We start from the raw sequence: 14528 nt of genomic DNA on the forward strand, positions 1-14528 counted from the left end.
TTTCTTCCAAGTCTTGGCTATGTTAAATGTTCCTGCAGTGCAGGATTGCCAACCTGCGTCTTTTCCATTCTGCTCTGCTCAGGTGATAGGCGCATCAAAGGACCTACTGGATCACATGGTAGCTCAATTTTTACCCTTACACGCACCTCCATTATGTTCTCACTACTGGCTGTTAGCAGTTTACATCCCCCCAGCAGCGAGAGGGTACACAGTTCTCTGAAACCCCTTCAGCATTTATTCTTTGTAGACTTTTTGATGAAGAACATTCTGACGGCTGTGAGGTGAACATTTCTGTAAATGGATTTGCATGGCTTTATTAACTGGCGATGTTGTGCATTTTTCAATTCCCTTTTATTTTAAAGAAAAAAAAGAAAAGACAAAATGTGCGTAAAATATGCCTCTTGAAATTGTTTTCTTGAAATGTTGACGTCCTTTGAATTTTCTGGTCGATTTACGACCCCAGGATTTTTTTTGATGGCAGGTGTCATTTACAGGCCTGCAATTATTTTGAATATTAAGTGACCATTACCGCTGTTGTGTGAAACGACCAGAAGGCGGCAGCACTTCTTCTTCCCAAATCTGGTTACTAGGGCAACAGAGCCATAATGGAAGTTGTGTTGTAGGTTGTAAATTAGAACGGAATGTGCCAGGAAAAGCCCCTTAAGATTATGTCTCATTACTTCTTGCTCGTTTCTTTAGTTTAATTTTTATTCTTTATCACAGAAAATTTGATTACAATGCTTTGTTTGTTCTAGGTGTGCAAGATGTGGTTCTTTTACACATATACATGTATCTGTTCTTCTTCAGATCCTTTTCCCATGTAGGTTATGACACAATGTTGAGTAGTCTTCTCTTGGTATGCCGTAGGTTTTTGGTGATTATATATTTCACATGTGTTTGTATATCTCTGTTAACCCCAATATCGTAATGTATCCAATCCTTACACCTTTCCATTTGGTGAACCATAAGTTGGTTTAATGAATCTGTGATTGCCTTTCTCTGTGGAAATATCTTCACTGGTATCAATTTTTAGGTAACACCCATAAGTGATATCATCGGATGTGTCTTTCGCTTTCTGACTTACTACAAGTTGCGTGATTACTTCTAGACTCATTTACGGTGCTGCAAATGGCGTTATGTCACTTTTTTCCTTGGCTAATATTCCATCTGTACATGTACCAGTTCTTCTTTGTCCACCCATCTGTTGATGGACTTTTGGTTGCTTCCATGTCTTGGCTATTGTAATACTGCTGCAATGCACATTTGCCTGCCTGTGCCTTTCCAATTCTGTCTTCCTCAGTTATATGCCCAGGAGTGGGCCTGCTGGATCATATAGTAGCTCAAGGTTTACCTTTTAAAGGCACCTCCATTCTGTTCCCATTAGTGGCTCTTACCAGGTTACGTCCCACTTCAAATTGAGGGTATGCATTTCTCCAAAACCTCTTCAGCATTGATCGTTTGTAATTTTTTTGCTGATGGTTATTCTCAGTGGTGTGAGCTGATACCTCTTTGTGGTTGGATTTGCATGTGTCTCATACTCCCTTGAAATTGAGCTCTCAGGCATGTCCTTTTATTTTTCAAACTGTTATTACAGCTGACTTCTTCAAATTGTTTTATTGAAGTATGTGCCACATTTTGAAATTTTTTGGCCTTTACCTGCATCAAGACATTTTAAGGGCAGGTTTCATTTGCAGCCCTGCAGTACTTGTGCATATGAAGTGCCCATTAACACAGATTTCAAAGCTGCTGTTGCAGGTATTGGCCAGAGGACGGCAGCATTTCTACGTTCCCCACTCTGGTACCGAGGGAAACAGACCTTCCTGCCAGCGGTGTTCCTCAGTTATAAATTAGAATGGAATGTGCCCGGATAAACCCACCAAAGCTGATGTCTCCTTATTTTGTTTGTTTTTTAAATTTAATTTATATTTTTTAGTGGAGTAATAGTCCATTCTGTACATGGACCGCTTCTTCTTTGTGTATTCCTCTGTTGATGGACATTTTCGTTGCTTCCAAGTGTTGCCTATGGTAAATATTGCTGGAGTGCAGTATTGCCAGCCTGTGACTTTTGATTCTCATTTTCTCAGGTGATAGGCCCAACAGTGGGTATGATTCACTGACTGGTAGCTCAGTGTTTACCTTTTCAAAGCACCTGCATTGTGTTTTCATTAGTGTCTCTTATCACGTCCCAATTAACACCGAGGGTATGCATTTTTCCACAACCCCTTCAGCATTTATTGTTTTTAGAATGTTTGCTCATGGCCATTCTGACTGGTGTGAGCTGATAGGTTTTTGTAATTTATATTTGCATGTCTTTAATAATTCCTAATATTCAGCATTTTCCCACACCTTTCTCTTTTATTTAGAAAAAGAAGTGTGAGTACAATATACCTCTTGAAATTGTCTTCTTGGAAGGTTGCCCTCTTTTGAATTTTGTGGTCGATTTTCGACCCCAGGAAATTTTTTTGAGGGTAGGTGTCATTTACAAAAAAAAAGGAAAAGACAAAATGTGAGTAATGAGTGTGAATATTTAGTGACCATTAATGAGTGTGAATATTTAGTGACCATTAGCACTGGGTTTAAAGCTGCTGTGTGGGAAACGGCCACAAGGCGGCAGCATTTCTCCATTCCCAAATCTGGTTACTAGGGCAGCAGAGCCTTTCTGGGAGTCGTGTTCCCAGGTTGTAAATTAGAATGGAATGTGCCAGGAAAAAGCCCCTGAAGTTTATTTCTCATTACTTCTTGTTCGTTGTTTTAATTGGGGTAATGATTAGAGTACAGTTTGTCCTAGGTGTACACAATCTGCTTCATTCGTACATCATATATACCTATTCATGTAAAGATCCTTTTCCCATGTAAAGCATTACAGAGTGTTCTGTACACCTCCCTTGCTATGTGCTCGGGCTTTTTGACATATGTACTTAATCTGTATTTGTATAGGTATGGTAAACCTAATCTTAATTTATCCATTGCCACCACCTTTCCTTTTAGATAAGCATAGTTTGTTTTCTAAGTCTGTGTGTGTCTTTCTCTGTGGAAATATGTCCATTTTTGTCAGTTGTTAGGTAACACCTATAAGTGATATCATAGGATATATGTCTTTTGCTTTCCAACTTACCTCATGTTCGGTGATTATCTCTAGGCTTATCTATGGTACCTCAAAGAGCAGTGTTTCATTGTTTTCCATGGCTAATATTCCATTGTGTACGTGGACCACTTCTTTATCCATTCATCTGTTGATGGACATTTAGGTTGCTTCCATGTCTTGGCTATTGTGAATAAGACTGAAGTTCAGCTTTTGCAGGCTTTGTCTTCTGGATTCTGGTCTTCTCAGGTGAGAGGCCCAGCGGTGGGCCTGCTGCATCGAATGGTAGCTCAATTTTTACATTTAAACGCAGCTCCTTTATGTTCTCATTATTGGCTGTTACCACTTTACATCTCACCAGCAGCTAGAGGGTACACAGTTCTCAAAAAATACTTCAGCATTTATTATTTGTAGACTTTTGTTGATGGTCAGTCGACCTGTGTGAGTTGAAACCTTTTTGCAGGTTACATTTGCACGAGTGTAATAATTCCTGAGGTTGAGCTTTTATCCATTTTCCTCTTTTTAAAAAGACAGTGAGTAAAACTTATGTCTTCATACTATCTTCTTGAAAAATTTGCCTGTTTTGAATTTTGTTGGCCATTCCCTACCTTAGGACAGTTTTTGAGGGCAGGTGTCCTTTACCGGCCTGAGTCCTTGTGAATGTTAAGTGACCATTAGCTGTGGGTTTAAAGCCGCTCTTGCGGGAAACGGCCACAAGGCGGCAGCATTTCTACATTTCCAACTCTGGGTTTTTGGACAACAGAGCCTTCCTGGAAATCGTGTTCGTAGGCTGCAAATTAGAGTGGAATGTGCCAGCGCAAACCCGCAAGAGCTTATATCTCCTTACTTGTTGTTTGTTTTTTTAATTTAATTTTTATTAGGTATCAGAGCAAATTTGATAAAAATGTTGTTTCTCCTAGGTGTGCAGAATCCGGTTCATCATATCAATGTATCTGTCTATTCCTCTTTGGGTCCTTTCCCGTGTAGGTTATTACAGAGTGTTGAGTAGACCTCTTCTGGTATTCTATAGGTATTTTGTGATTATATATTTCATATGTCTTAGTACATGTCTGTTAACCCCCATATCCTAATTCACACATTCCTTACACCTTTCCATTTGGTTAAACATAATTTTCTTTTCTTAATCCATGCTTTTCGTTCTCTTGGAAATAAGTTCATGGGTATCAATTTTTAGGTAACACCTATAAGTGATGTCATAGGATATCTGTCTTTCAGTTTCCTTCTTACTTCAAGTTGGGTGATTATCTCTAGGTCTTTATATGGTGGTGCAAACGGCCCTGTTTCATTGTTTTCCGTGGCTAATATTCCGTTGTGTACATGGACCACTTCTTTGTGCATTTTTCTGTTGATGGACATTTTGGTTTCTTCCAAGTCTTGGCTATGTTAAATGTTCCCGTAGTGCAGGTTTGCCAGCCTGTGTCTTTTTCATTCTTGTCTGCTCAGGTGATAGGCGCATCAAAGGACCTACTGGATCACATGGTAGCTCAATTTTTACCTTTAAATGCACCTCTATTATGTTCTCACTACTGACTGTTACCAGTTTACACCCACCCAGCAGCTAGAGGGTACACAGTTCTCTCAAACCACATCAGCATTTATTCTTTGTAGACTTTTTTCTGATGGTTGGTCGACTGGTGTGAGTTGCAACCTTTTTGTAGATTAGATTTGCAAGAGTCTAATAATTCCTGAGGTTGACCTTCTATCCATTTTCCTTTTTTTAACAAGAGAGTAAGTCAAACTTACTGCTTCATACTACCTTCTTGAAAATTTTGACTTTTTTGAATTTTCTTTGGCCATTCCTCACCTCAGGACATTTTTTGAGGGCAGGTGTCCTTTACCGGCCTGCGTCCTTGTGAATGTTAAGTGACCATTAGCTGTGGGTTTAAAGCCGCTCTTGCGGGAAACGGCCACAAGGCGGCAGCATTTCTACATTTCCAGCTCTGGGTTTTTGGGCAACAGAGCCTTCCTGGAAATCGTGTTCGTAGGCTGCAAATTAGAGTGGAATGTGCCAGGGCACACCCCCAAGAGCTTATATCTCCTTATCTCTTGTTTGTTTTTAAATTATTTTTATTATCAGAGAAAATTTGATTAAAATGTTGTGTTTGTTCTAGGTGTACAGAATCTGTTTCATTATATCTATGTATCTATCTATTCATCTTTGGTTCCTTTTCTGTGTAGGTTATTACAGAGTGATGAGCTCAATTTTTAACTTTAAACGCACCACCATTCTCTTCTCATTACTGGCTGTTACCAGTTTACGTCCCAGCAGCAGCTAGAGGGTACACAGTTCTCTAAAACCCTTTCATCATTCATGTTTTGTAGCCTATTTTGCTGATGATCATTCTGACGGTGGTAAGGTGAACGTTTTTGTAGATTGCATTTGCATGGCTTTATTAGTTCCTGATATTGAGATTATTCCATGCATTTTTTTAAACCAAAAGAAAAAGAAAGAAAAGACAAAATGTGTGCAAAATATGCCTCTTGACATTGTCTTTTTGAAATGTTGACGTCTTTTGAATTTTCTGGTCGATTTACGACCCCAGGAATTTTTGGAGGCCCGGTGTCCTTTATAGTCCTACACATATTTTGAATATTAAGTGACCGTTAGCTCTTGGTTTAAAGCTGCTGTTGTGTGAAATAGCCACAAGGCGGCAGCATTTCTCCTTTACCAAATCTGGTTACCAGGGCAACAGAGACTTAATGGCAGTCCTGTTCTAGGTTGAAAATTAGAATGGAATGTGCCAGGAAAAATTCCTTTAAGTTTATGTCTCATTATTTCTTGTTCATATTTTTAATTTAATTTTTATTTTTTATCGCAGCAAATTTGATTACAATGGTTTTTTTTGTGCAAGATGTGGTTCTTTCACACATATACATATATCTATTCTTCTTCGGATCCTTTTCCCATGTAGGTTATGACATAATGTTGAGTAGTCTTCTCTTGGTATTCCGTAGGTCTTTGGTGATTATATACTTCACCTGTGTTTGTATATCTCTGTTAACCCTGACCTCCTAATGTATCCAATCCTCACAGGTTTCGATTGGTGAACCATAAGTTTGTTTAATGAATCTCTGATTGCCATTCTCTGTGGAAATATCTTCACTGGTATCAATTTTTAGGTAACACCCATAAGTGATATCATCGGATATGTGTCTTTCACTTTCTGACTTACTACAAGTTGCGTGATTACTTCTAGACTCATCTACGGTGCTGCAAATGGCGTTATGTCATTTTTTTCCTTGGCTAATATTCCATCTGTACATGTACCAGTTCTTCTTTGTCCACCCATCTGTTGATGGACTTTTGGTTGCTTCCATGTCTTGGCTATTGTAATACTGCTGCAATGCAGATTTGCCTGCCTGTGTCTTTCCAATTCTGTCTTCTTAGGTTATAGGCCCAGGATTGGGCCTGCTGGATCATATAGTAGCTCAAGGTTTACCTTTTAAAGGCACTTCCATTCTGTTCCCATTAGTGGCTCTTACCAGGTTACGTCCCACTTCAAATTAAGGGTATGCATTTCTCCACAACCTCTTCAGCATTGATCGTTTATAGTTTCTTTTCTGATGGTTATTCTGAATGGTGTGAGCTGATACCTCTGTGTGGTTGGATTTGCATGTGTCTCATAATCCCTTGAAATTGAGCTTTCAGGCATGTCGTTTTATTTTTCAAGCTGTTATTACAGCTTAGTTCTTCAAATGGTTTTTTGAAATATGTGCCACATTTTGAAATATTTTGGCCTTTACCTCCCTCAAGACATGATGAGGGCAGGTTTCCTTTACAGCCCTGCAGTACTTGTTCATATGAAGTGACCATTAACCTAGGTTTTAAAGCTGCTTTTGCAGGTAACGGCCACAGGGCGGCAGCATTTCATAATTCTATGAAATGTAATTGAACAGACTATATATATATATTTTTAAATTTCCATTGTTACTTTTTTAAAGTACAATTATAATTCAAGTTCTTTGTAACAAGTGAAATTTAAAAAGATTGAAGGAAAAGATAATATTTTACCACTTGCCCTCCTTTCCCATTTACTGAAACGACCAGCATAATGTGTAGATTTCTCATTGTATCCAGGTGTTCTATACATCTAGAATATCATGTTTCTCACTGTAGAAAAACTGATTTAGCTCTCACACTTTTCATAGGCTACATAACAGTCCATAGAACAGAAGTACCAACAACTTCAGACTTAGCTTTTTGAGGGACACTCAGGTTACTTACTCTTTTGTTTTGTTATTCTGCTATTTTGTTTTAACCCAAGAAAATATTTTTTTTAAAAAAACAAAACAAAATTAAGATAGGGGTAAGGATTAGGGATTAGGGTACGGATTGGGTTAGGTTACAGGTTAGGATAAGGGTACAGGTTAGGGTTAGGGTAAGGGTTAGGGAACAGTTTAGGGTACGGGTTAAAGTTAGGGTTAGGGTATGGGTTAGGGTATGGGTTAGGGTATGGCTGTGGGTTAGAGATTGGGTTAGGGTTAGGGTACGGGTGAGGGTTAGGGTTAGGATAAGGGTTAGGGTACGGGTTAGGATTAGGGTAAGGTTTAGGGTGTGGGTTAGGGTTAGGGTTGTGGTACAGGTTAGGGTTAGGGTACAGCTTAGGTTATGGCTACAGTTTAGGGTTAGGGTAAGGGTTAGGGTACGGGTTAGTGTTAGTGTACGGGTTAGGCTTACGGTCGTGTAGGGGAAGGCTTAGGGTAAGGGTTAGGGTTAGGGAACGGGTACAATTTAGGGTGCAGGTTACGGTACGACAACGTGTTAGGGTTAGGGTACATGTTAGGTTATGGGTTAGTTTTAGTGTACGGGTTAGAATAAGGGTACGGGTTAGGGTAAGGTTTAGGGAGATGGTTAGGGTTAGGGTATGGTTTAGGGTACAGGTTGGGTACAACAACAGATTAGGGTTAGGGTACGGGTTAGTGTTACTGTACGGGTTAGGATTAGGGAACGGGTTAGAGTAACGGTTAGCGTTAGGGTTAGGGTTAGTGAATGGGTACGGTTTAGGGTACAGGTTAGGGTACGACAATGGTTTAGGGTTAGGGTACGTGTTAGGGTTAGGGTGTTAGTGCACACTTTAGGATTAGGGTACGGGTTAGGCTAAGAGTTAGGGTTCGGGTTAGGATTAGGATTAGGGTTAGGTAACGGGTATGGCTTCGGGTACAGGTTCGGGTATGACAACGGATTAGATTTATTGTACGTTTTAGGGTACAGATTAGTGTAGTGTACGGGTTAGGATTAGGGTACGGGTTAGGATAAGGGTTAGGGTTAGGGTTAGGGGTAGAAAATGGGTATGGTTTAGGGTACAAGTTAGGGTATGACAACGGGCTATGGTTAGGGTGTTAGGGTACGGGTTAGTGTTAGTATATGGGTTAGGGTTAGGAAATGGTTTAGGGTTAGGGTTAGTGTACGGGTATGGTTTAGGGTACAGGTTAGGGTACCACACGTGTTAGGCTTAGGGTACGTGTTAGGGCATGGGTTAGTGTTAGTATACAGGTTAGGATTGCGGTTCGGTTTACGGTAAGGGTTAGGTTTCGGGTTAGGGTTAGTGAGCAGGTACATTTAGGGTACAGATTATGGTATGTCAGTGTGTTAGGGTTAGGTTACGTGTTAGGTTACAGGTTAGTGTTAGTGTATGGGTTAGGTTTAGGGTACGAGTTAGGATAAGGCTTAGGGTTAGGGTTAGGGTTAGGGAACAGGTACAGTTTAGGGTACAGGTTAGGGTACAACAATGGGCTAGGTTTAGGGTATGTGTTAGGGTAAGGATTTGGATTAGGGTACTGGTTAGGGTAAGGGTTAGGGTTATAGTTAGGGAACGGTTACGATTTCGGGAACAGGTTAGGGTACGACAACGGGATCGGTTATGGTACGTGATAGGGTACGGGTGTTAGTGTATAGTATAGGATTAGGGTATGGGTTAAGTTAAGTGTTAGGATTAGGTTTAAGTTTAGGGTTAGGGTTAGAGTTAGAGAATGGGTATTGTTTAGGGTACACTTTAGAGTATGACAACGGGTTAGGGTTATGGTACATGGTATGACAACGGGTTAAGGTTATGGTTCACGTTAGTGTATGTGTTAGTGTATGGGTTAGTATTAGGGTACAGGTTAGGGTAAGGGTTTTGGTTAGTGTTAGCGTTAGGGAGCGGGTACCGTTTAGGGTACAGGTTTGGGTACGACAACGGGATAGGGTTAGGGTACGGGTTAGGGTATGGGTTAGTGTTAATGTACGGGTTAGCATTAGGTGACGGGTTAGGTTAAGATTTATGTTTTGGGAACGGGTATGGTTTTGGGTACAAGTTAGTGTACAACAGAGTGTTAGGGTTAGGGTAAATGTTAGCGTAGAAGTAGTGTTAGTGTAGGGGTTAGGATTAGGATATGGGTTAGGGTAACGGTTAGGTTTAAGTTTAGGGTTAGGGAACGGGTACGGTTTAGGGTAATGTTTAGGGTACGACAACAGTTTAGGGTTAGGGTACGTGTTAGGGTACAGGTTAGTGTTAGTGTACGGTTTAGGATTAGGGTACAGGTTAGGGTAAGAGTTAGGGTTAAGGTTAGGGAACGGGTACGGTTTAGGGTATAAGTTAGGGTACGACAACGGGTTAGGGTTAGGGTACGCGTTAGGGTACGGGTTATTGTTAGTGTACGGGTTAGGGTACAGGTTCGGGTAAGGTCTAGTGTTAGGGTTAGAGAACGTGTACGGTTTAGGCTACTGGTTAGGGTATGACAACGGTTTAGGGTTAGGGTATGTTTTAGGGTATGCGTTATTGTTAGTGTATGGGTTAGGATTAGGGTACGGGTAAGTGTAAGGGTTAGGGTTAGGGAACTGGTACGGTGTAGGGTACAGGTTAGGTTATGACAATGGGTTAGGGTTATGCTACGAGTTAGGGTATGGGTTAGTGTTAGTGTATGGGTTAGGATAAGGTTTAGGCTTAGGGTTAGGTTTAGGGTTAGGTAACGTGTTAGGGTTAGGGTTAGGGAACTGGTATGGTATAGGGTACAGGTTAGGGTACAACAGCAGGTTAGGGTTAGGGTACATGTTAAGGTATGGTTTAGTGTTACTGTAGGGGTTAGGAGAAGCGTACGAGTTAGTGTAAGGTTTAGGCTTAGGGTTAGGGTTGGGAACAGGTATGGTTTAGGGTACAAGTTAGGGTACGACAACGAGTTAGTGTTAGGGTAGGTGTTAGGGTATGGGTTAGTGTTAGTGTAAGGGTTAGAATTAGGGTATGGGTTAGGGTAAGGTTTAGGTTTAGGGTTAGGTTTAGGGAATGGGTATGGTTTGAGGTACAGGTTAGTGTACCACAATGGATTAGGGTTACGATACATGTTAGGGTACAGTTTAGTGTTAGTGTACGGTTAGGATTAGAGTACGGATTAGGGTAAGGGTTAGGTTTAGGTTTAGGGAACGGGTACGGTATAGGGTACAGGTTAGGGTACGACAACGGATTAGGTTTAGGGTACATGTTAGCGTACGGGTTAATGTTAGTGTACAGGTCAGGATTAGGGTACAAGTTAGGGTAAGGGTTAGGTTTACGGTTAGGGAACGGGTATGGTTTAGGGTACAGATTAGGGTATGACAACGGGTTAGGTTTATGGGACGTATTAGGGTACGGGTTTTTGTTAGTGTACGGGTTGGGATTAGGATATGGGTTAGGGTAAGGTTTAGGTGTTGGGTTAGGGTTGGGCTAGGAAACAGGTACAGTTTACGGTACAGGTTAGGGTACGACAACGGATTAGGGTTAGGGTACATGTTAGAATACAGGTTAAAGTTCGAGTTAGGATTAGAGTAAGGGTTAGGGTTAGGGTCAGCATTAGGGTTTGGGTTACGGTTAGGGATCTGCTAGGATTTAGGGTACAGGTTAGGGTAAGACAACGGATTAGGTTTAGGGTACGAGTTAGGGTATGGTTTAGTGTTAGTGTATGGTTTAGGATTAGGGTACGGGTTAGGGTAAGGTTTACGGTTAGGGTTAGGGAATGGGTACAGATTAGGGTATGCGTTAGGGTAAGAGTTAGGGTTAGGGTTAGGGCACGTGTACGGTTTAGGGTACAGGTTAGGGTACGACAATGTGTTAGGGTTAGGGTATGTGTTAGGGTATGCGTTAGTGTTAGTGTACGGGTTAGGTTTAGGATACGGGTTAGGCTAAGGGTTATGTTTAGGGTTAGAGTATGGGTTAGGTTAAAGGTTAGTGTACGACAACGGATTCAGGTTAGGGTAGGTGCTAGGCTATGGGTTAGTGTTAGTGTATGGTTAGAATTAGGGCACGGGTTAGGGTTGGGGTTGGGGTTAGGGTTAGGGATGGTTACGGTTTAGGATACAGTTTAGTATACGAGAATGGGTTACGGTTAGAGTAGGTGTTAGGGTACGCGTTAGGGTAAGGGTTAGGGTTAGGGTTAGGTTTAAGGTTAGGAAACGGGTACAGTTTAGGGTACAGCTTAGGGTAAGACAACAGGTTAGGGCTAGGGTCCGTGTCAGGGTACGAGTTAGTGTTAGTGTACGGGTCCGGATTAGGATACTGGTTAGTGTAACAGTTAGGTTTAGGTTTAGGGTTAGGATTAGCGGTAGGGAATGGATACGGTTTAGGGTATAGGTTAGGATGCGATAACGGCTTAGGCTTAGGGTATGAGTTAGGGTACAGTTTAGTGTTAGTGTATGGTTTAGGATTAGGGTACGGGTTAGCGTAAGGGTTAGTGTTAGGTTTAGGGAATTGGTATTGTTTAGGGTACAGGTTAGGGTACGATAATTTTGTAGTGTCAGGGTACGTGTTAGCGCACGGTTTAATGTTAGTCTACGGGTGAGAATTAGGGTACGGGTTAGGGTAAGTGTTAGGGTTAGTGTTATGGCTAGGTTTAGGCTTACGGTTAGGGAACGGGTACGGTTTAGGGTACAGGTTAGTGTATGACAACGGATTAGGCTTAGTGTACGTGTTAGGGTACAGGTTAGTGTTAGTGTACAGGTTAGGATTAGGGTTCGGGTTAGGGTTAGGGTTGGTACGGTTTAGGGTACAGGTTAGGGTACGACAACGGATTAGGCTTAGTGTACGTGTTAGGGTACGGTTTAGTGTTAGTGTACGTGTCATGATTAGGTTACTGGTTAGGGTAAGGGTTAGCGGTAGGGTTAGGGTTAGGGAACAGGTACAGTTTAGGATAAAGTTTAGGGTACGACAATGGGTTAGGGTTAAGATACATGTTAAGGTACGTGTTAGTGTCAGTGTACGTCTTAGGATTAGGGTACAGGTTAGGGTAAGAGTTCAGGTTAGGGTTCGGGAACGAGTACGGTTTAGGGTACAGTTTAGGGTACAACAATGGATTACGGCTAGGGTACGTTTTAGGGTACGGGTTATTGTTAGTGTACGGGTTAGTATTAGGGTATGGGTTATGGTTAGGGAACTGGTACAGTGTCGGGTACAGATTAGGTTATGACAACAGATTAGGGTTATTCTGCGAGTTAGGGTATGGGTTAGTGTTAGTGTATGTGTTAGGATTAGGGTATGGGTTAGGCTAGGGTTAGGCTTAGGGTTAGGGTTAGGGAATGTGTATGTTTTTCGGTACTGGTTAGTGTATGACAGTGGGTTAGGATTAGGGTATGTGTTAGAGTACGGGTTAACGTTAGTGTACGGGCTAGGACTAGGATACGAGTTAGGGTCTGGTTTAGTGTATAGGTTAGGGTACAACAACAGGTTACGTTTAGGGTACGTGTTAGGGTACTGTTTAGTGTTAAGGTATGGGTTAGGATTTGCGTACAGGTTACAGTAAGGTTTAGGTTTAAGATTAGTGTTAGGGTTAGGGAATGGGTACGGTTTAGGGTACAGTTTAGGGTATGACAACTGATTAGGGTTTGGGTATATGTTAGGGTAGGGGTTAGAGTTAGTGTACAGGTTAGGATTAGGGTACAGGTTAGGATAAGGGTCAGGGTTAGGGTTAGGGTTAGTGTTCGGGTTAGGGAACGGGTTTGGGTTCGGGTACAGTTTAGGGTACGACAACGTGTTAGGGTTTGTGTACAGGTTAGGGTATGGGTTAGTGTTAGTGTATGGGTTAGCATTTGGGTACAGGTTAGGGTATGACAACGGGTTAGGGTTATGGTGCATGTTAGGGTACAGATTAGTGTTAGTGTACGTGTTAGGATTAGGGTACGGGTTAGGGTAAAGGTTTGGGTACCACAACGGGTTAGGGTTAGGGTACGTGTTACGGTATGTGTTAGTGTTAGTGTACAGGTTAGGATTTGGGTACGGGTTAGGATTAGGTTTAGGGTTAGGGTTAGGGAATGGGTACGGTTTAGGGTACAGGTTAGGTTATGACAACGGTTTATGGTTATGTTACATGTTAGGGTACAGGTTAGTAGTAGTGTACGGGTTAGGATTAGGGTACAGGTTAGGGTAAGGATTAGTGTAGGGTTAGGGAATGGGTTCGGTTTAGAGTACAGGTTAGGGTACGACAATGCTTTAAGGTTAGGGTACGTGTTAGGGAACAGGTTAGTGTAGTGTATGGGTTAGCATTAGGTTACGGGTTAGGGTTAGGGTTAGGGAACGGGTACAGTTTAGGATACAGTTTAGGGTACAACAACGGGTTAGAGTTAGCATACGTGTTATGTTGCGGGTTAGTGTTAGTGTACGCGTTAGGATTAGGGTACAGGCTAGGGTATGGGTTAGGGTTAAACAGGTACAGGTTAGGGTACGACAACTGGTTAGGGTTTGGGTACGTGTTAGGGTATGGGTTAGTGTTAGTGCACAGGTTAGGATTATTGTACGGGTTAGGATAAGGTTTAGGGTTAGTGTTAGGATTAGGGTTAGGGTTAGGGAACGGGTACGGGTTCAGGTACAGGTTAGGGTAGGAAAATGGGTTAGGTTTATTGTACGTTATAGGGTACAGGTTAGTGTTAGTGTACAGGTTAGGATTATGGTACGGGTTAGGGTAAGGGTTTGGCTTAGGGTTAGGGGTAGAAAATGGGTATGGTTTAGGGTACAAGTTAGGGTATGACAATGGGTTATGGTTAGGGTACGGGTTAGTGTTAGTGTATGGGCTAGGGTTAGGAAACGGTTTAGGGTTCGGTTTAGGGTTAGGGAATGGGTACAGTTTAGGGTACAGGTTAGTGTACCACAACGTGTTAGGGTTAGGGTACGTGTTAGGGTATGGGTTAGTGTTAGTGTACGGGTTAGGATTAGGGTTCGGGTTAGGGTAAGGGTTAGGTTTAGGGTTAGGGTTAAGTATCGGGTACATTTTGGGTACAGGTTATGGTACGACAATGTGTTAGGGTTAGGTTACGTGTTAGATTACAGGTTAGTGTTATTGTTCGGGTTAGGTTTAGGGTACGGGTTAGGATAAGGCTTAGGGTTAGGGTTTGTGTTAGGGTTAGGGAACGGGTACAGTTTAGGGTACAGGTTAAAGTACAACAGTGGGTTAGGTTTAGAGTATGTGTTAAGGTACGGGTTTGGATTAG

This window comes from Tursiops truncatus, chromosome 6, assembly GCF_011762595.2.
Source record: "Tursiops truncatus isolate mTurTru1 chromosome 6, mTurTru1.mat.Y, whole genome shotgun sequence".
In the NCBI taxonomy this organism is placed as follows: domain Eukaryota; kingdom Metazoa; phylum Chordata; class Mammalia; order Artiodactyla; family Delphinidae; genus Tursiops; species Tursiops truncatus.